The 22,614-nt window shown below is 48.0% G+C and overlaps 2 long non-coding RNA genes across 2 annotated transcripts in view; both read left to right on the top strand.

Annotated features, from left to right (window-relative positions):
- Positions 1-1,483: 1,483 nt before the first annotated feature.
- LOC138398920 (uncharacterized) lies at positions 1,484-8,315 on the top strand. The gene is made up of 3 exons (XR_011236069.1): positions 1,484-1,638; positions 1,973-2,075; positions 8,193-8,315. It is a non-coding gene; the product is annotated as an uncharacterized lncRNA (long non-coding RNA).
- Positions 8,316-11,434: 3,119 nt separating this feature from the next.
- The window catches only part of LOC138398917 (uncharacterized), a 60,111-nt gene continuing 48,931 nt past the window's right edge, over positions 11,435-22,614 (top strand). Inside the window, exon 1 of the long non-coding RNA XR_011236066.1 lies at positions 11,435-11,521. This is a non-coding gene — a long non-coding RNA (uncharacterized lncRNA). The remainder of the gene's footprint in view (positions 11,522-22,614) is intronic.

Genomic DNA, 22,614 nt, shown 5'->3' with positions numbered 1-22,614 from the left:
CAGGGTTCAGTGACCTCTGCCCCAAGTCCTGCTGGCGGGTGGAGCCTTGGCTGGGTGACCCGTGGAGGGCGCAGCTTTCCCACCTCAAGATGAGGTGGCCGGGCTCGGGCTCAGGTGACCCGTCCCAGAGGCAGCCTTCCAGGTGGTCAGGGTCAGGGGGCCCAGGGGCCCCGCCTCTGGGCCTGCGGGCTTTTCTGGTGGCCTCAGCCGTCCCTGTCCTCCCTTTCCTGCGGCCTCCAAGAGGGACTGCCTGGAGCGATCTGGGCCGCGGACGCTGGAGCGCAACACGCGGGATGACGACGCCATCTGCCCCACTGAGCACTCGCGCTCGCGCCTCGGAGAACGGCGAGGTGGGCCGGGGACAGCGTGGTGGCCGTTCTGCCGGTCTGCTCCTGGCGGTCACCCTGGCCTCACATTCCACGCCGTCTGCAGACCGTGGTGTCCCTGGGGACGGCGAGGTGGGCCGGGGACAGCGTGCTGGCGGCCACACCTGGCCTCAGCGCCCACGCCGTCTGCAGACCGTGGTGTCCCTGGGGACGGCGAGGTGGGCCGGGGACAGCGTGCTGGCGGCCACACCTGGCCTCAGCGCCCACGCCGTCTGCGGACCGTGCTGTCCCTGGGGACGGGCGCCCCGGGGCCATGAACTGCTCCCACCCGCGGCTGCTGCGCAGCTTCACCAAAGCCACCAACGTCCGCCTGCGTTTCCTGCGCACCAACACGCTGCGGGGTCACCTCACGGGCAGGGCGCTGCGGGACCCCACGGTCACGCCCGGGTGAGCCCACCCTGTCTGGCGTGCGGGGCAGCCCTGGCGGACGGGGAGGAGCCGGCTCTGGGGGCAGCCTGGCCCGAGGCCCTGGGACTGGGGGCGGGTCTGGGCCTGGCGCTCGGGCCGGCAGGGCGGTGTTATTGCGGCATCAGGGACGTCGGCGTCGGTGGCCGCTGCGTCTGCCACGGCCACGCGGATGACTGCGATGCCAGGGACCCCTCGGACCCTCGCAGGAAAGGCCCTGTCAGCTGAGGCCACTCTCAGGTGGGCTGCTCTCAGCTGGGGCCCTTGTAAGCGGAGGCCCCCCCAGGTGAGGCCCCTCTCAGGTGAGACCCTCTTACCTGAGAACACTTCCAGCCCAGGTCCCTGCCAGGTGAGTCCCCTTTAGGTGAGGCCCTTTGAGCTGAGGCCCCTTTTACACGAGGCTCCTTTCTGATGAGACCCTTAAAGGTGACCCCCCCAGGTGAGACCCCTCTTAGGTGGGGCCATTTCAGCACAGGCCCCTCCCAGGGGCCGCCCCGTTTTTCTGAAAGACACGGGACAGTGAGCCCACCTGAGTTTCCATTTCCAGATCCTGGCTGGGAAGACGCTGAACTCGGAGTTTACCTGGTTCCCCGGCAAAGCCAGGAGGGCTCCCTGGCACCGCCGTCCCCGCCCCGATGAGCATCGAGGGCTGCAGTGCCGGCGCGGGCCACCAGAGGGCGCAGCGCCCTTCATGTCCCGCGGCGGCTGTGCCCGCGGCGTGAGAGGACGCGGTGCCGCCACCTTAGCGTCGCCCCGCAGGCGCTGCAACCATGCCGTCTGCCGGCCTGGCCTCAGACCCGAAGCGACCGCGACCTCCTCGTCCGCCCTGAGACGCGAGGCCCCGAGGGTGAGTGCGACCTTCCCTTCCGAGCCCCGCGGGCACCGCCCTCCCGTGCGCAGCCGCCTGCTGAGGGGCGGCCGGTCCTCAGAGACCCGGGAGGGGCTCCGTGGGGACATGTGGAAACGGGGCACCCGCACTCTCCACCCCACCGAGGTCCCCCACGCCCAGGACGTGGTGGCCACGGGTGTGACGTCCACCCGGTGGCCTCTCCGCCCCAATGGGGTAGCGGCCTCTGAGCGGGACGTGGGTCTGGCTCAGCCTCTGTGAGGGAGTTCGCTGTCCTCTCTGTGTCACTGGCAGGGCGTTCAGGTGGTTGCTCATGAACACAGTTTCCTGACAGCAATTCCGTCCTTCCCGGGAACGTGGCGTCGCCGCGCAAGGTCCTCTGTCTCCCGCCTTCAGAGTCTCCGGCGTCCTTGCCGTGTGAGGTCTGCTGCTTCACGGTAAGTCCTCCCGTGTGTTTCACCGTGTGTTTGTCAGCAGCCACACGCTCCCAGCTCATCACCGTGAACCCCAAATCAGGGGTTCCATTTTTTTTAACAGTAGCCTTTCTAGTGTGTGTGAGAGGGTGTGTCATTGTCTTTGGAATTTGAATTTCGGACGACCTGTGACCTGGGCGTGGACTCTGAGCAGGTGCAGTTGCTTCTGTCAGGACGACCTGTGACCCTGGCGGGGACTCTGACCAGTGACAGTTGGTGGAGTCTGTGAGGACAACCTGTGACCTGTGACCTTGGTGCAGAGTCTGCACAGGCACAGTTGCTGGTGTCTGTCAGGGAGTGACAGGAGGAGGGGGCCCCACTCTCAACCATGGGGTGTGCATCCTTGCACATCCTGGGCCACTCCCCTGCCCAGGCCGCCTGTAGCGACACAGGACTGTGTGAGGTTGGCACGGGCCTGGGGCTGGGTGCAGGTTGCTCTTGTGAATTCAAGTGAAGTTTGGGGAAGACCCTTTAATACAAAACAGGAAAGGAGCCCTTCTACCTCCAGTTTCTGCGGTTTTGAACGCGACTCACCTCCCTCAGTACAGAACATAGGGTAGATGGAGCCACATTCCTGACGAACGAGCTCAAGGGAGATCAGAGGAGTGAGACTTTAGGGTGGAAGACAGGAGCCTCTATGTGTCCAGAAATGACTGAGGTACCCTGTGTGGGCAGGGAGAGCCAACCCCGGTGTCCTGCCGCCTTTCTCCTGCCTCTGACAGCTCCCGCTGGAACCGCCTCCTGGCCCACAGCAGCAGCAGGGGCTCCGGCCATCACACACAGGCTCCACACCTGATAACAAGGAAGAGACGGGTAACGGCTGCGCCTCCCTTCCAGGTCAGCCCAGGAATTCCAGCGGCCCTCTGCTCATCACTTAGTCCTGTCCCGACCCTGGGATGTGCAGGAGCCAGGGAGAAAAAGCCTTCTTAGGTGGCCTGCCCAGCGAGATCCTGATCTCTGACAGAAAAGGAAGAAAGACATGCATTAAGGTAACATAAGTGGCTGTCACAGTCTCCCACACATTGGGACTCCTGGGAGAGTCCCCAGAAGATCTGTGGTCTGTAGCCCAGGCACCCCAGGTATTTAGGCAACCTGGGATATCGCACGCATGCACCCCGGTCCGTGGGCCAGTTCTGCCAGGGTGATTTAGGAGACCTGTTACATCCCACAGATGAGCTCTGGTCTGTAGGCCAGTCCCCCCGGGGATTTAGGGAACCTGGGACAGCCCACAGAGGAGCCCTGGTCTGTAGACAGTCCCACAGTGATTTCAGCAACCTGGGCCACCCGACAGAGAAGCTCTGGTGTGTAGACAAGTCACCCCCAGGGATTTAGGGAACCTGGGACATCCCAGAGAGGTGCTCTGGTCGTAGGCCAGTCCCCCCGGGGATTTAGGGAACCTGGGACAGCCCACAGACGAGCCCTGGGGTGTAGACCAGTCCCCCCAGGGATTTAGGGAGCCTGGGACAGCCCACAGATGAACCCTGTTTTTTAATCTGGCACCCCCCCAGGGATTTAGGGAACCTCGGACAGACTAAAGATGAGCCCTGGTCTGTACACAGGTACCCCCAGGGATTTAGGGAAACTGGGACAGCCTACAGATGAACCCTGGGGTGTAGACCAGTCCCCTAAGGGATTTAGGGAGCCTGGGACATCCCACAGATGAGCTCTGGTGTGTAGGCCAGTCCCCCCAGGGATTTAGGGAACCTAGACAGCCCCACAGAGGAGCTCTGGTGTGTAGACAGTCCCACAGTGATTTCAGCAACCTGGGCCACCTGACAGAGAAGCTTTGGTGTGTAGACAAGTCACCCCCAGGGATTTAGGGAACCTGGGACATCCCACAGAGGTGCCCTGGTTGTAGGCCAGACCCCCAGGGATTGTGGGGACCTGGAATAGCTGTAGTCTGTAGGGTAGTCCCCCAGAGATTTAGGGAACCTGGGACGTCCCTCAGGTGAGTCCTGGTATGTAGCCTAGTCTTCCCCAGGGAGTTTGGGCACTGGGCCAGCCCACAGGTGAGCCCTGGTCTGTAAATTAGTCCCCAGGGTATTTGGGCAACTTGGGACATTCCACTGTTGAGCCTTTGTCTCTGTGCCATTCCCCCTGCCCCCTCCCCCGTGATTTATGGAACCTGGGACGTCCCACAAATAAGCCCTGGTTTATAGGCCTGTCCTCCCCAGATGTTTTGGGAATCTGGGACCTCCCACAGATGAGCCCTGGGCTGTAGGCCAGTCCTCTCAGCTATTTGTGGGACCTGGGTCAGCCCACAGAGGAGCCCTGGTTTTTAGGCCACTCCCCAACAGGGATTTAGGGACCCTGGGACAGGCCACAGATGATCCCTGGTCTTTAGATCAGTCCTCCCAGGTATTTAAAGACCTGGGACATCCCAAGGATGAGCCCTGGTCTGCATGCCAGTTACCCCAGGGATTTAGGGAAACTGGGACATCCCAGAGGTAAGCCCTGGTGTGTATGCCAGTACACAAGGGATTCAGGGAACCTGGACCATCCCACAGATGAGCCCTGGTCTGTTGGCCTGTGCCCTCAGTGATTTAGGGAACCTGGGACAGCTCTGGTCTGTGGGCCAGTCCCCCCAGGGATTTAGGGAACCTTGGACATTCCACAGATGAGCCCTGGTCTTTAGGCCAGTCTGCCCCAGGGATTTAGGGAGCTGGGCCAGCCCACAGGTGAACCCTGGTGTGTAAATCAGTCCTCAAGGGGTTTGTGCAAGCTGGGGCAGGCCACACCTGAGCCCTGGCCTGTAGGCCTGTCCCCCCCTTGAATTTAGGGAACCTGGGACAGCCCACCGAGGATCCCTGGTTGTAGGCCAGGCCCCCAGGGATTTTGGGAACCTGAGGCTGCCCAGAGATGAGCTCTGGTCTGTAGACCAGTCCCTTCCAGGGACTTAGGGAACCTGGGACAGCACTCAGATGAGCCCTGCTTTGTTGCCCAGTCCCCCCTGCCAGAATTTAGGAAACGTGGGACAGCCATCAGATGAGACCTGGTCTGTAGGCCAGTCCCCCAAAGGATTTAGGGAACCTGGGACAGCATACAGATGGCCCATTCCGTTGGCCAGGCCCCCTGGCATTTAGGGAACCTGGGACATCCCACAGATGAACCCTGTTCTGGAGGCCTGTGCCCCGCCCCCAGGGATTTAGGGAATCTGGGACATCCCAACAGTTGAGCTCTGGTCTGTAGGTCAGACCCCAAGGGATTTAGGGAACCTGATGTTGCCCAGAGATGAGCCCTGCCCTGTAGGCCAGTCCCTTCCAGGGACTTAGGGAACCTTTCAAACTCCAGAGATGAGCCCTGCTCTGTAGGCCAGTCCCCAACCCTGGGATTTAGAGAATGTTGGACAACGAACAGATGAGTCTTGTTGGGGCTGCCATGTCCTGCGTGAGAAGTGGGGACCCGTTCCCTGCATGAGGGGAGATGGGGCTAACGCATCCCACCCACTGTTAGAAGAGGCGGGAACACAACGCGCTGCTTGAGAGGAGGCAGGGACCCTTGCCCCGAGTGAGAGGAGGTTTAGCCAATGCACTCTCAACACCGTTAGAGCAGGCGGGGCTGCCGCGTCCTGCATGGGGGGAGGTGTGGTGGCCACGCCCTATGGGGCAGGAGCCGGGGCTCCTGAGCCATGCCTGGGAGGAATTGGGGCCCCCATGCCCGACAGGAGAGGAGCTGGTTCCCCGTACCCTGCCTGAGGATGTGGGGACCCGAATCATGTGTGAGAGGAGGGGGAGCCATGTGCCCTGCATCAGAGGAGGCGCGGCCCCTGCGAACGGGTTCATATGAGGCGGCCCTCCCTGCCCTGCGTGAGAGGAGGAGGGGCTGCTGTGTCCTGCGTGAGGAGAGGAGGGGCCAATGCGCCTGCCCACAGAAGAGGAGGGGCCCTGTGCCCTGCATCGGAGGAGGCGGTGCCGCCATGCCCTGCGTGACAGGAGGTTGGACACCTGCTCCATGCTTGACAGGAGGCGGCCCTCTGTGTCCTGCGTGAGGGGAGGAGGGGCTAATGCACCCCCGCCCCACAGAAGAGGAGGGGCCCCATGCCCTGCATCAGAGGAGACAGTGCTGCCATGCCTTGCCTGAGAGGAGGCGACCCACCTGCGCCCTGCTTAACAGGAGGCGGCCGTCTGTGCCCTGGGTGAGAGGAGCAGGGGCCAACGCGTCCCACCCACTGTTAGAAGGGGCAGGGTCACAACGCCTTGCTTGAGAGGAGGCGGGGCCCCTTGCCCAGAGTGATAGGAGGTTAAACCAAGGCACCCCTCGCCCCCGCCATTAGAGCAGGCAGGGCTGTCTTGACCTGCATGAGGGGAGGTGGGATGGCCACGCCCAATGGGGGAGGAGCCAGGACTCCTCAGCCAATCGTGGGAGGAAGTGGGGCCGCATGCCCCACAGAAGAGGAGGTGGAGTCCCCTACCAAATATGAGAGGAAGTGGGGTCCCGAATCCCAAGTGATAGGAGGTGGGGCTACCGTGCCCTGCGTGAGAGGAGGGGCCAAGCCGTCCCACGCACTGTTAGAGGAGGTGGAGCCACAACGCCCTGTTAGAGAGGGGGCAGGGCCCCTTGTCCAGAGTGACAGGAGGTTTAGCCACTGCAGCCCCCCACCGTTAGAGCAGGCGGGGCTTTTGCACCCTTCATGAATGGAGGTGGGATGGCCACGCCCTATGGGGGAGGAGTCAGGATTCCTGAGACAATCCTGCGAGGAAGTGGGGCCCCCTTGCGCCACGGAAGAGGAGGTGGGGCTACATACCCCAGATAAGAGGAGATGGGGGCCCGAATCCGGCGTGAGAGGGGTGTGCCTGCCATGCCCTGCGTGAGAGAAGGACGGGCCAATGCGTCCCCCACGCTGGTAGAGGAAGTGCGGTCACAGCGCCCTGTTTGAGAGGAGGCAGGGCCGCTTGGCCAGAGTGACAGGACGTTTAGCAATGCAATCCCACACCGTTAGACCAGGCAGGGCTGCCGTGCCCTGCGTGGGGGGAGGTGGGATGGCCACGCCCTATGGGGGAGGCGCAGGGACTCCTGAGCCAATCCTGGAAGAAAGTGGGGTACCCATGCCCCGTGGAAGAAGAGGTGGGGTGCCCTACCCTATATGAGAGGAGGTGGGGGCCAGAATCCAGCGTGAGAGGAGCAGTGGCTGCCGTGCCCTCCGTGACAGGAGGAGGGGCCGCTGCGTCCCATACACTGTGAGAGGAGTTGGAGCCACAACGCTGTGTTTGAGAGGAGGCAGGGCCGCTTGCCCAGAGGGAGGGCGGTTTAGCCAATGCACCCCCTCCACCCTTAGAGCAGGCGGGGCTGCCAGGCCCTGCATGAAGGGAGGTGGGATGGCCACGTCCTATGGGGGAGAAGCCGGGAATCCTGAGCCAATCCTGGGAGGAGGTGGCGCCTCCATGCCCAGCGAAAGAGGAGGTGGGGTCCCGTAGTGTCTTTCCCATGATTCTCAGGTAGGCCCCTGTGGACTCCTGAAACCAGGATACTATCAAACCTTACTTATACTATGATTTTTTCCTACACATACATGTTTATGATAAAGTTTAATTCATAGATAAGGCATAATAAGAGATTTACAACAATAATAATAAAATGGAAGAATTATAACAAAATACTATAACAAAAGTTATGTGAATGTGGTCTCTCTCTCTCAAAACAACTTACTGTACTGTATTTGCCTATTTTCAGACCTCACTTGACTGCTGGTGACTGAAACTAAGTATAAGTACATATGCTCACTGATAACGAGAGCAAGACATTTTAGCTGAAAGGTCTTCCTTCCAAACTCCTAGGAGAAAGGACAAGAGGGAAAATATGTGAGCATTATAAAAGTATGCTTATCGCTGATACTTCCTTAAACCACAGGTGTACGGGATCTCCTCCCGTTAGATGTCAGATACAGACTGACTGACTTTGATAGACAACCTACTTGGAACGCAGATTTGGGATGACTTTGCCAAATTGGTAACGGCTGATCCTGTTCTTGTTGCAGTCCTGTTTGCATATGCACGGAATGGGAATGTAGCACCTGTCTGCAATTCCTCTTGACCACGGATTAAAAAGATATTAAAACCAGGTGGCCAGTTTTGTTGCCTGCAGAACCAGCGGCGCTAGGACCGCGGACGCCGGCTGCCGCCTTGGCGCGTGTGGGGACGGAGGGCGCCTGCGGCTGCGCGGAACGTGCTGAGGCGGCTGCGGCAGCGGCGTGGGAGCCGGGCCGGAGCGGAGGTAGGAGCCGCGTGCCGGCTCCGGCGGGCACAGCCTATCCGGGCGGCAGGGAGGAGCGGCCCGCGGGGACGCCAACTTTCCCGGCGACAGCACCTAACTTCCCGCCGCCGCTGACGAGGACACACAGTAAGTGCGGGCGGCGGGGCCCCCGCGGCGTCCTCTGAGGCGGCGCCGCCAACATGGCGCCCCCTGGTCCCGCGCCCGCCCGTCCCCGGCTCAGGCGGCGGGAACAGGCCGCTCCGGCGGGAGGGCCGGGCGCGGGGGCGGCGGCGGAGCCGGAGAACAATGGCGGGGAAAGCCCAGGGGCGCGGGCCTGCTCGGCCGGGAAGCCGCGGAGTTGCGTGAACACGCCCGCCGGGCCCCGCGCCGCCCGCCCGGCCAGGCCTCGGGGCCGTGCGCGGTGGGGCCGCCGGCAGCGCGGGCCCGGCGTGCGGAGCGCGGAGAGGAGAGGACGCTTGGCGGGCTCCGGGCGCCATAGGCGGTGGGAGCCGCGGCGCAGGGTCGGCCGAGGCCGGGCGGGGTCCGTGCGTGTCCCGGGGGCTGCGGGCGACCCCAGGAGCGAGGCCGCTGCTGCCTCAACGGGTCCTCGCGGGTCTCCGGGACTGTCCTGCGGGGTCCGCCGCCTCCTCCCGCTGGAGCTCTGGGGAGAAGCTGCCGGGCCGCGCCGGGACGAGGGGGCTCCTTGGGGGCGGCCGGCCGCGAACTTTCCTTTGCTCTGTCCTGCCTCGCGCTTTTCTTCAGAGCCAGCTGTGGAGGCACTTGCGGGGTGTGTGTGTGTGCGTGTGTGTGCTTTGCAGGGTGTGTGTGTGTGCGTGTGTGTGCTTTGCGGGGTGTGCACAGCACCTGGTGTTTCACACGGCGCCCTGTCCGGGGTCGTATGTGGTGTGTACTCAGAGTCATGCTGTGTGGACACGGCATCCTTGTCACTTAAGCTGTGTATGCAGGACCGAGTGTCATATGCAGTATTGCACAGTACCCAATGCCATATACAGTGTGTACATAGTACCTAGTGTCATGTACTGTGTGTACACACTGTCCTTGTCACGCTGTGTACGCAAGCGCTACCTGTTGTCTCATACAGTGTATACGAAATACTTGGTGTCATAGACAACGGTGTATACATAGTACCGCATGTCATACATGGTGTGTAGGGAGTATTCTTGTCCTTAATCCCTTACCAACATTTTTACTAGGAATTTTCACAAGAAGTAAAATGTAACTGATTTGAGTTCAATGTCTACTTGTATCTCTCACGTATTAAGTTTGAGTTACTTACTTGCAGTGCCACTGTCACATTTCAAAACAAGTATGAATCTGCTTTGGCGCGGACACTCTGTGCAGAGGGTGCACTGCAGGTTGTCAGTGTTTTGCCCCCCAGTAGTCTTGGTTTTTGAAATGTTTTGGTGTCTACGATTTTATAACACAGATGAGTTACAATAATATGTATTAATATCATGTATTGTCTGTCTACTGTATATCAGCCACTGTGCAATTATTTACAAACATCTCACTTAAAACCCTTACGTATTATCTTAAAAGCATAGCAGTCCTCCTTTAAGTTATAGAAGGTTCACCTCCTTGTAGCACACCCCTCATCCCATCCCATTGCATGACAAACAGAAAAACACACACAGAAGAGAAGTGGGTGAATCAGATGTTTTGAGAGAGAATGTGATCCGTGTCACATGAAAGTTTGAGAATCCCTGGAATAAGAGGTAAATGATAGAAATGAAGATAATGGGAGAGAGATAAGACTCTAAATCTAAATCTAAATACTCAATAAAATAGTCTTTTTGAGTAATCATGGCTTAACTTTAATTTTTAAAACATATAGAGAAATGAAATATTGCTTTAAAGAAAGAGCTTATGTGTGTGTAGGTACCTGCTGTTATGTTTTTTTCTGTAGGAAATTCATAAAAAATTACTTAGTTTGTATTGTGAAAATGCTATATGAGCTTTAATATCAAAATTAGTTACAAATGGAAAGAAATAGTCTATAACATAATTATTTGGAGTTTTCTTAGTATTTGTATAATCCATTACATACTTTAGGAGGAAAACTTAGGAAATTAGATATTTAACTCAATTCAACAAATAATCTAATTAGATATTTAATCTTTCTTTTTTGTATACTTTCTATTTCAGAGTAATATTCTGATTTTTAACTTGGGTTTCTTTTAAGGGAAATTTAGCATCTTGGAATATATTTTCACAATTAAGGTGCAGGGTAAGATCTTTTAAATGTGTTTGATCAGATAGCAATAGAAATACCCTTATGTGCAAACACTGAAGCAATTTATTCACACTATTAAATCATTGTGAAGTTGCATTTGCACTGGGTATGTGGCAGATTTCACTTAAAGTTGGTAACATTAGCAATTGTCCAGACTGTTTGCTCCATAAGTGGCTAAAAGTTTGTCTACCTTTATGTAAAATTAAAAAGAGAAATGATGCAGGTAATAGAATACTGTTGCATCAGAGTTTTGAAGGAGTCACATAGACTGTTATCTATATGTTCTTCAGAAATGAGAGTGATACATTTCCAGATCACATTATCTTATATGTTAGTTGGAAAATGTGTGTTGCTGAAAACTTGTACACAAAGTTTTATTTTTTAAACTGAATAATAAGTATAGTAGGTAAGCTAGTTTTGTTTTAAATAAATGCTTTTATAGTTCAAGTTACTTCATAATTAAATCTGTTTCATAAAATCACGTTAAAATTGCATTTTTTGTACAAGTAGAATATATGCAATTTTAATGTCTTAACTTCGTTTATTAATACATTGTTATTTATTGAAACTCTGCTGTGTGCCATACACTTGCTACGTGCTGAGGTGAACAAGATAAGAGAGTTCTTGCCATTGCGGAGTTTATAGTTCAGAGTAACACAATTACTGAAGGAAGCACAATAAAGTGTAACAGAAGAGAGTAAGTCCAAGGTACTGTGGAACAGAAGCTGAATTAAGATACATTGTATTTGAGTTAAAATTACTTGTGAGGTGTTAGCACTGATGATTTAAAATTTATTCTAATTTGTAACTTTTTTACTGTATTAACCACCTGAGGGTTTTTAAAATCAACTTACTTTTTTTTTTTTTTGGCTACAGTGCCCTGGCATCAGCCTAGCTCACAGCAACCTCAAATTCCTGGCCTCAAGCAAACCTGCTGCTTTAGCCTCCTGAGTAGCTGGGACTACAGGTATGTGCCACCATGCCCAGCTAATTTTTTCTATATATTTTTAGTTGTCCAGCTAATTTCTTTCTATTTTTAGTAGAGCCAGGGTCTCGCTCTTGCTCAGCCTGGTCTCGAACTCCTGACCTCTACCAATCTGCCCATCTCAGCCTCCCAGAGTGCTAGGATTAAGGTATGAGCCACCACTCCTGGCCTACAAGCAACTTTCTTTTTTTTTTTTTTTTTTTTTTGTTGAGACAGAGTCTCACTTTGTTGCCCAGGCTAGAGTGAGTGCCGTGGCGTCAGCTTAGCTCACAGCAACCTCAGACTCCTCGGCTTAAGCGATCCTACTGCCTCAGCCTCCCGAGTAGCTGGGACTACAGGCATGCGCCACTATGCCCGGCTAATTTTTTCTATATAGATTTTTAGTTGTCCATATAATGTCTTTCTATTTTTAGTAGAGACGGGGTCTCGCTCAGGCTGGTCTCGAACTCCTGACCTTGAGCAATCCACCCGCCTCGGCCTCCCAGAGTGCTAGGATTACAGGCGTGAGCCACCGCGCCCGGCCCGCAACTTTCTTATGTTAATTTTTTACAGTACTCTATTAAAAAGTAGACCTGTATTAAATATCAAACATATATTATGTTCTCCAGATATTATCTGGGCATTTAAGTGAAAGGTAGACCCATTTAAAAGTTTTCAGTGTTGGGTTTTTTTTTTTTTTTTTTTTTCTGGTTTGGTCAGCTTGTATGTTAAGTAAATTTAAAATATAATTTAAAGACTGTAGGTTCTTAGTTTAAGCATTTATCATATGGACATAAAAGCAAGATATACAAATATTTTTCAATGGATTTCTGTTGAGAGCTTGTTACATTAATTCTCATAATTGGGATTAAAAATACTACTTAAAAAAATTTAGTTACATACTATGGTTTATAGCAAGAGAATCTGACTTACATACATTTTAATTTGACTATGCACATTAGATCACTTTGCAAGTCCACTTTGCAAGCAGTTTCTAGCAAGCTAGGATTTATCACAAACAGTGCCTGTGGCACTACCATTTTTTTTTTAAGATGTCTATCATTGAGCATCTTCCCTACTAGGCAGTGTACATTTTCCATTTAGTCTTCACAACAGCATCATGAGGGGAATGTTGTTATAATGATTTTATAATAAGGGAAGAGACACAGTTAAATGGCTGGTACCCAAGTTCACACAGACATAATCAAATTGGTTTCAATCCATGGGTATGACTACCAAACCTGTAGTATGTTATGCTATTCTGTCTCCCTAAGACCCATCAACCTCTTGGGTCTTTGTACTGATATGCCTTCATGTTCCCAGTGTACCTTTATAAGTCTCCAAAAGTATGTAATATTAACAGAATATAAAAACTATGCTCATTCTACCTACAAAAGCAGGAGGTGGAAAGGCAGGGATATTAGGAAACTCCTGGTAATCAAAACATATGTAAAGTTCTGGTTAATTCCAATTTCACTGGTGATGATAGCTGGCAATCTAAGAACAAGTGTGGATAATTGGCTCATTTTCTTGCTGTCACTATGGTAGCTCACGTTATAAAGATAACTTGAGGCAGGAGCAGTGGAGGTGGGGAGACCTATGATCTTTATTTTAATACTTATGTAATGGAGAAAAATGTTTGAAAACACTTGGAATTAACTCCAACATTAAAGCATTCTTGTCTTCAAAGGGGAAGTCATTGTCTTGAGGAATCTTTTAACATACCTTCTCCTGGATAAGTTCAATTTACATTGAAATAGCTAATTTCTTGAAAGCTGCGGTAAATGCTAAGGCTTCAGAATTCCACTAGGTGTGCACTGTCATCTAAAATAAAATACCATTTCACGAGAAGCATGTGGTGAAGAGAGTAACAGATCAAGTGAGTTATAGCATCCACAGATCCAGATCATCCTGACAGCCATCCACAGTAATGTTCCAGTAGGTTATTAAATATGATTTTCTCATATTTGATAGCTATGGAAAGATTTTAGAAAAAATTTTTTTTAAGGAAGGCTAAGTATAGAGAAGCTCTCTCAACTTGAAAGCTATTATGAATTTTTTAGTTTTCTCTTTTTGTAGATTCTTGATTTACCTGCTTATTGTTTGTGTTTCTATCTCAAAAGTGCATCTGAAAAACGCTGTTTGAGAGAGCAAGTCCTTAATTTTCAATTGAATTTTGACATGGGGCCCTTCCCCAATTAATATAAAATATGCTTATTTTAACTGCCTGGTCAAAAAATAATAATTTATTTGGGATTTCCATTGATGGCAAATTTAATAGGTTTTGGGAGGAGGTGTATTTACCATTAGAGATGTTATCTTTTTAAATTATAGACAATATAAAGTCTGAAGTAATTTTTTTCTACTGTACTTATAATTTATCATTTCTCTTATATGTTTGGAAATATCAAGTTTAATATCATTTAATATCAACATACCTGAAACGTTTCTTTTGAAATACCTACTTATTTACTACTCTTCACATATATGTTCTACACAATCTTAAGAAGCCTCTTACTTGTGATTAACATTCATGTTGGTTTGTTTCAGGCAAGAAACTGCCATTTGAATCATTTGAAAGTTTTTTTTTTTTTTTTTTTTTTTTTTTTTTGTTGAGACAGAGTCTCACTTTGTTGACCAGGCTAGAGTGAGTGCCGTGGCGTCAGCCTAGCTCACAGCAACCTCAAACTCCTGGGCTTAAGCGATCCTACTGCCTCAGCCTCCCGAGTAGCTGGGACTACAGGCATGCGCCACTATGCCCGGCTAATTTTTTCTGTATAGATTTTTAGTTGTCCATATAATTTCTTTCTATTTTTAGTAGAGACGGGGTCTCGCTCTTGCTCAGGCTGGTCTCGAACTCCTGACCTCGAGCGATCCACCCGCCTCGGCCTCCCAGAGTGCTAGGATTACAGGCGTGAGCCACCGCGCCCGGCCCATTTGAAAGTTTTTATTGTTTTTAAGGACTATTCAAATAAAACTAGTTTTAGTCCCAGTTATTCAAGTGACTTAAAAGCCAAACGACCAGCAGTCTAATATAAAGTTGGACTTTCTCTTGGTTCACCTCCATTTTTAGACAAATGCTGATGAAAAATGTACTATTGTAAGCTTTAGTTACAGTAGTATTTGTACCATATTGTTTTAAATGAATTATTTGGGATTTTAGGTGATGGTGCTACACAAGTCACATTAGAAAGAAACAATATTTAGCATGCTGGTTCTCAATCATGAGTGAGCATCTAAATTGCTTTTTAAATTTTTAAAAAACATTAAACCAGAATCTCTGGGGATGGATCTAAGCTCTAAGTTTTAAAAGTTACACTTTTTTAAATGTTTCACATTTCAAATTTTTTATTTTTCTAAGTGGTATTCATGCTTTCTTTTTAAATACTTCTTTTTGGAATAGATTATAGAAAATGGTGTACCCTGGGCCCTTTAGCTCTAAATCTCAGAAATTCTCTTTCAAGAATTAGATCAATTAAGTTTCCTGGGGAAAAAAAGATGATAATCAAAACAATCTTGCGGAAAAAAACACAACCTGAAAAATAAATGCATCCTGGAAGAAAGCCTCAAGTCTTTTCAGGTTCCTCAGAAATGCTACCGTGTTGCTAGGTAAGATGGATATCAAAGGTACCATTGGCTGATGTTCCCCGATGGGCTCAGATATAGCTATAATCACAGGTGAATATGTACCATATCTTGAGGTAGGTAATATTCAGGAGATAGGCTGACGTCCAGTTTGAATGTCTGAGCGTTCCAGTAACTGGACTGAAAAGCAGCAGCATGGTGTTCCTGCCCCTTCTGCCCTCAGAGCTCCGGATTTCTCTTAATCCTGTAGGAAAATCAGAAAAGCTTGGAAGCCTTTCCCTAGGGCAGTTGGACCAACCGTCTTGGGGTCACATCTGCAGTCCATGGTGAGACAACCTGAGAAAGTTTTCCAGGCTCTGCCCTGCTCTCTGGCTAGCGTCCTCTTTTCCCTGGCCTTTTTTTTTTTTTTTTTTTTTTTTTTGAGACAGAGTCTCACTCTGTTGCCCAGGCTAGAGTGAGTGCCGTGGCGTCAGCCTAGCTCACAGCAACCTCAAACTCCCGAGCTCAAGGGATCCTCCTGTCTCAGCCTCCCGAGTAGTTGGGACTACAGGCATGCACCACCATGCCCGGCTAATTTTTTCTATATATATTTTTAGCTGTCCATATAATTTCTTTCTATTTTTAGTAGAGATGGGGTCTCGCTCTTGCTCAGGCTGGTCTCGAACTCCTGAGCTCAAACGATCTGCCCACCTCGGCCTCCCAGAGTGCTAGGATTACAGGTGTGAGCCACCGCGCCCAGCCTTCCCTGGCCTTTATCTGGGTTTCAGATGATTCTTCCTGTTCCTTCAGGTTGGGGGTGGCATTTCCACCTACAGTTGTTCAGTGGATATGGCCATCCAGAGGAGGAGATTCAAAGTCTTTCAGATGAGTTCTAGAAGATTCTGACTTACTTCCTTTGCCCTGGGAAGAAGTCCTTGAGCTGCAAGACCCATCCACAGCAATAGATTCAAAGCCTTTGGGCTGAGTATGGGGACAGTATGACTTAATTCCTTTGTTCTGGGAAGACGTCCTTGAGCTGTAAGACTTACTGTGGCTTCAGCCACTACTGGACAATATCTGTGTTCACTCCTCGCTAACTGTATTTCCCACACAAGCATTTTGAGGCTTCATAGTGATCCTAGGACCTAGGCAGTTGTGATAATTTTCACAGGTTTCTTTAATTCCTCTGTAATATAGGTTCATAATTCTCCACCAGTTTCACAAAAGTCAAGGTGCATGGCAGATTGGTTTTAAAGGAACAGGGACATCTAGGAAGTGACAAGAAAGCCTCGCTGGGCCTGGTACTGTTGATGGGGTGTTCAGCAGAGTCTGGTCTGTGTTCTTTATTTGCTTCTCCCACTGTGTGACACGGCCCTTCCCCAGGTGGCTGGATTCCCAGTGGTGTCAGTGTTCTGTCTTCTCAGTTTACCTCGGGGGAGAACACACAAAGTTCTGTGTTTTTAAAGTGTGTTCAGTCAAATTTTCTAAATACACATAATTTTCTCAGTTTCAGATTATCCGATACAGTCAAGAATTTTATTCTTAATTGCTGCTGTTAGAATTGCATTTTAAAGAGAATATTTTTATAAAATGTGATCTTGAACAGAGTAGAAAATGTTAGGTGGTTATACTATTGTGAGTCAGTATTCTTAAGTAGGTACCATTTCATACAATTATCCTAAATATTGTAAATAATAGGAAAGGAAAAGAATCTGAAGTCTGAATCACAGAAAATAATTGCCTTTGAAAAATATGAATTATCTGAAAAAAGGCTAAACTGAAAATTGGCCACTTCAGTCTCTGGTCTCTGTCTCTGCAGCTCAGTCCTGAGGCTCCTTTTGGAGTCTCCATCCCTGCACTGTGGCCTGAGAACTGCTTCAAGGCAGTGAACTGGTGATATCTTAAACATAGAGTTTACATTTGGAAGAGCAACACACTAGTAAAGTATAACTAAATATATTGTTACCTTACATTTTAAATATCTGTACTGTACATTCTGGGTATGTTTTGGTGTATATGGGGATGGATTTTATACTTTATCAAGTCTTACACTTTAAGTAGACATTATATCACTTAGGAGAATGGCACTTTATTGTGAGAAAGGACAAAGGCTGAAACAGTCTAATGAAGTGCATTGTTTTCACTCTTCTTTCTCTTCCTTTTTTATGGAACCCTCCTCCTTAGATGATGCAATGGTCACTAGTTACCTTGCCCATCCTATCTTCAAAGATAGTGAAGGGGAAAGTTTGGGAAATGTCATTGTGAGTGAAGGAAATAGTTTGCCAGAATTCACCCAACGTTAGCCTGAAAGCATTACATGGCTGGCCCAGCACCATCCTGGCAGGTTTGAGTGATTAGCCATGCCTCAGGCTGTGGCCTGGGTCTTGGCAATTTCAGGAAAATAATTTAGATTTAAAATACATGGCACATGTTAATAAACTATTGTAGCACAAAAGGCTTATATAATTCTCTCTACTTTTGTAAGCTTGAAAAATGTCCATACAGATACTTTTAAAAGTTAATAGTAACAGTAATGATGGAAACTTTCCTAGAGGGTGGGGGAAAGTCTCAAAGGAAGAGGAAACACATGGAAAAAACAGGAATCATTGAAAATTCTTTGTAAATTGATAATTTTACATAGAAGCTACAAAAATAATCCTCTGCTGCCTCCCCACTTGAACAAAGTGACATGTAAATTGGCTCCAGTGACTTTTTTCCATAAATATGATTCTGTGGTTTCTAGTCTATTTACAAGGTTTTGCAGCTGTTACTAGTATCTGATTTTAGAACATTTTCACTGCCCCCAAAAGAAACCGCAGATGCCATATCAGTCATCTCCCATTCTCTTCTCATCCGAGCCCCTGGCACTCACTATTCTACTTTCTGTCTCTGGATTTGTCTATTCTGGACATTTCATATGTGTGAAATCATCTAAATATGTTGGCTTTTGTGTCTGGCTTCTTTTACTTATAACGTTTTCCAGGTTCATCCATGTTGTAGCATGTGTCACTACTTCATTCCTTTTTATGGCTGAATAATGTTTCATTGTGTCAATAATATTCCATTGGGTGTAACACATTTTGTTTATCCATTGATCAGTTGATGGACATTTGAGTTTTTCCCACTTTTTGGCTATTATGAATAATAATGCTGTGAATATACATGTACCTGTTTCTGTGTGGACATATATTTTCAGTTCTTTTGGGCATGTATGTAGAAGTGGAATTGCTGTGGTCATGTGGCAACTCTGTTTTCTTTTTGAGGAACTGCTGAACTGCTTTTGAAAGCAGCTGTACCATTTTACATTCCTACCAGCAATGTATGAAAATACCAGTTTCTCTGCATCTTCGTCAGCACTTGTTATTGTCCGGATTTCCTGACTATAGCTATCCTGGTGGTCGTGAAGTGGCATCTCATCGTGATTTTCATTTGCATTTCTCTAGTGACTAGTGATGTTGAGCATCCTAGTGCTTATTGGCCGTTTGTTTGTCTTCTTTGAATAAATGTCTGTTCACATCCTCTGTCCATGTTTTAGTTGGGTTGTCTTTATATTGAATTGTAAAAACCTTTTATGTGTTTTGAGTAGAAGTCTTTTATCAGATGTAGGATTTGCAGGTCTTTTTGACCATTCTGTGGCTGTCACTTTCTTGATGATGTCCTTTGAAGCATAAAAGTTTTTAATTTTGACGTAGTCCACTTTATCCATTAATATTTTTTGTTTGGTTGCCTTTTGACATGATATGATCCCTTTATTCTAATTTGTTTGCATTCCACTGTGTAGATGCCCTGCACTGCATTCCACCAGTTCCTTGCAGATTTACTACTACAAAGACTGCTATAAGACATGAATGTGTAGGTACATCATTTTTGATTTTGCCAGTGGGATTGCTGGGTCAAAGAGAAAATGCATATGTAATTTTGGTGGTTATTGCCACATTCCCCTCCATAAAGATTGAGACATTTTCTGTTCCCACCACTGCTGTATGAGAATCCCTGTTTCTGTACAGTTGTATGACAGAGTACATTGCCAGGCTTCTATAGTTTTGTGAGTCTGATAGGTATTAAATAGAAATGCTATATTAGATGTAGTTTAGAAATTGATCTTCTCTAAGAGAAATTGTCTTTCCATAACTTGACCTTTTGTGTTGTGTTTTCTGTTTGTCCATATCTTTTGCTCAGTTTTTCCATTGGGTTTTTGGGTCTTTTTCTGAAATTTTAGAGGTTTCTTTTTTTTTTTTTTTTTAACACATCAAGGATATTAACCCTTAATTCATAATTTAATTTGTAAAAATTTCTTTTACCTATCCCATTTGTCATTTATATTTTTACCTTGCTTATGGTGTACTTTGGACATGTAAAAGGTTTTAATTTTGCTTGTTTGCTTTAGGTTTTGTGGGGTCTTTTTGTGTTTTTGTGTGTATGTGGTGGTAGTCCCATTTTCCAGCCTTTCACTTGCTTTGCTTCTGGATTTTGAGTCATAGGAAAGGCTCAGGCAGGAGGATCTCTTGAGGTCAGGAGTTTAAGACCAGCTTGAGCAACATAGCAAGACCCTGTCTCTATAAAAAGTAGAAAAATTAACTGGGTGGGGTGGCATGTGCCTGTAGTCTAGGCTACTTGAGAGGCTAAGGCAGGAGGATGGCTTGAGCCCAGGAGTTTGAGGTTGCAGTGAGCTATGATGATGTCACTGCACTCTAGCTCAGGCAAGAGTGCAAGACCCTGTCTCCAAAAACAAACAAACAAACAAACAAAACCTGGAGTCTGTCTTCTCAAACCCTGCCACTGCTTTATCAATTAAATTTATTAAATCCTTTGTTGTCATTTAAATGATGTTCACTGTATCTTCACCAGGAGTAGATTCTATTTCAAGAAACCGCTTTCTTTGCTCATTCATAAGAAGCAACTTCTCATGTGTTAAAGTTTTATCCTGTGATTGTAGCAATTGAGTCCCATCTTCATCTTCCACTTCTTTTTTTTTTTTTTTTTTTTTTTAATTTAGAAGGCATTCAGCCATGATTTTCTAGCTTCCACAGTTGCTACTGAGAAATCTGATACCAGTTTGTTTTATGACCTCTCCTGTCACCCTCCTTGGGGAGCCTTTCATCTCCTCTTCTTACCACCAGTGTTTGACTTTCCAGGTGGATGTGCTTTGCGCTTCCTTCCATTCATATTCTGGGCATTTCATGGCCTTTGTCCATTTGCAGATGCCAATTTTCATTGGTAGGTACTTTTCTTGAATAATTTTTCCCCTCTGTTTTCATTCTGTAACTCTTGTTATTCAGATATTGTATCACAAAGTTTTTTTCTCTTATCTCCTATTTGTGCATTTCTTGTCTTTTGCTTCTACTTTGTGCAAGATTGCCTAAACTTTATTTTCTAGCCCTTTAATTGAATTTGTTTATCATATTTTAAAGTTTTTTGAATATTTCTATTTAGAGTATCCTATTTGTGGTTTATAGGTGCGATTCCATTCCTTACTCTTCTATGATATCAATTATATGTATTTTCTGTTTGCTCCATGTGACCTCTTTCTCTCTTTTGTGGAGAAGCCGGTCTCAAATGTCTGGTGATTCCTGGCTGTCTGTTTGTATTTATGAGTGAGACATTGGGAAGCTAATTGGACATTCTTTGTGTGGGTTTTACTGGTAGGATGTCAGGTGGTCAGATGGCTGTTTCTTTAGGTTCCTTCAGATGTCAGTGTCTGAAGGTTCTTTCTCTGGGATCATTTAATTTCTCCAGAAAGGTACAGTTTGGTCTCTTGTCTGAGCCTGAGACCAGTCATCTGGAATTTGGTGGTAGAAAGGGACTTTACCTGTTCATGATTCATTAGGTAGCTTTTCCCTTAAAAGCCCCCCCATGCACATCCCACCCACTCCAGCTTAAAATCCCCACCTTGCTTGCCTATGGAAATGGTATTGAGCCCAAGCTGCCCACAGTCTGCTTTCAATCCTGCGTGGCCTGATCTGAGTACAGCTCTCCCCCTCCTTCATACGATTCTCCTTATTCACCACACTCCCGCCACTGTCCTTTCTCAGTTATGTCTTTGCGTGTGTTTTCCCCTTGGTGTGCCTAGCTCTTTTTCATAATTTAAGTTTTACTTCATTTATGATCTCCTTAACTTTCTATGATAGGCAGGATTGGTTAGGTTGTGCTGTGAAACAAGCAACCCCAAACCTCAGTGGTTCAAAACAACGGGTCTTGCTCATGCTACCATCCATCATGGGTTAGTGGGAGCTCTGCCTCGAATGGTCCTCCTTCAGGTAGGAGGCTGACAGCAGCCACCATCGGGGCATTGCCATTGCCTGTGGTATATAGAAAAAGTGTAGCAAATCAGAGTAAGATTCTTGAATCTTCAAATGCCAGGTGTCATAAATCACATTTTTAGGGCTATGGGGAAGTGTGACAACCCAAATAGGTGGCCAGGCAAAGATCTCAATCAGTGGAGGGTTACGAAGCCAAAGTTCAAGGACAAACCACAGAAGCATCTGTGCCCTGTGCTATCTGAAGAGGGATTTGGAAACTCTGTATTTAGAGTGAGGGCATATAGAAAGAGAAAAGGGGAGAGGGTGGGCCGTGATGCAAATGGTTACATTCTTGAGAGATTTTAGTTACTGCCAGGAAATCTGCATTTTACACAAGATTAGGTAAATGTTTGAAGAGAAAAGGGAGTAAAGGAAGAATCGGTTATGCAGATGTCCCTGGGTAGCTGGAAGAAAGAATGGTCTTGTCTCTGTTCTGCACTTGGGAAGATAAACTTGTAATCCACATTATTAGTGTGGAATCAAAGTGGACTTTAGTTTTAGGAGCTAGACTTAGCCTGCAGACCCGGAAGTTACAATTTGAATGTCCTCATTGATGGGAGGCCAGCAAACAGCGTCCTTATGAATGATCTGTGGGAACTGTCCGTGTGGATGCCTGAAGCCATTTACCTTTCTGTGGCAATCTGGCCTGTAGTGTTAGTAACAGCTGTTCATTTGCAAGAGGGTGTTGCATGACTCAGCATCTGGGCTTGACCTTCCCTTTGGCATAAGGAGTTGGAGGGTCCTGAGATTTTTATTTTCCTTTACAAGTGCAATACTGCTGGTGCTTAGGACAACTAGAAGTATTTAGTGAACAACACTGATGACCACCATAGCAACCTTGACCACCCAATCTAAAGTGGCCCTCCCCATCGCCTGCTGATTTTTTCCTTTTCTTTTCTTTTTTTCACAGGACTTGTCACTATCTGAAATCATCTTTTTGTTTTCACATTTATTGTCTGTTCCCCCAATACCCTCAAATATTAACAGTAAGCCATATAAGTATAGGAATCTTTCTGAATCATTCACCACTATATCCTGAGTACCTAGAGCAGTGCTTAGCAAATAGTAGGTGCTCAAAAACATTGGATGAATGATTCTGGGTTAATTTTTGAAATAAGTAAAATTTTACAACACTTCCCACTAAAAGGAATATGTACTTTTAATAGAACTGGGCACTTTTCCTATTTTCTTTAATGTCCATTAAACAAAATTAGGTGTGCTTTTGATATGAAT

The sequence above is a fragment of the Eulemur rufifrons genome, chromosome 18, assembly GCF_041146395.1.
Source record: "Eulemur rufifrons isolate Redbay chromosome 18, OSU_ERuf_1, whole genome shotgun sequence".
In the NCBI taxonomy this organism is placed as follows: Eukaryota; Metazoa; Chordata; class Mammalia; order Primates; family Lemuridae; genus Eulemur; species Eulemur rufifrons.
Note: the sequence above shows the minus strand (reverse complement) of the source record. Positions and strands in the feature narration are given on the sequence as shown.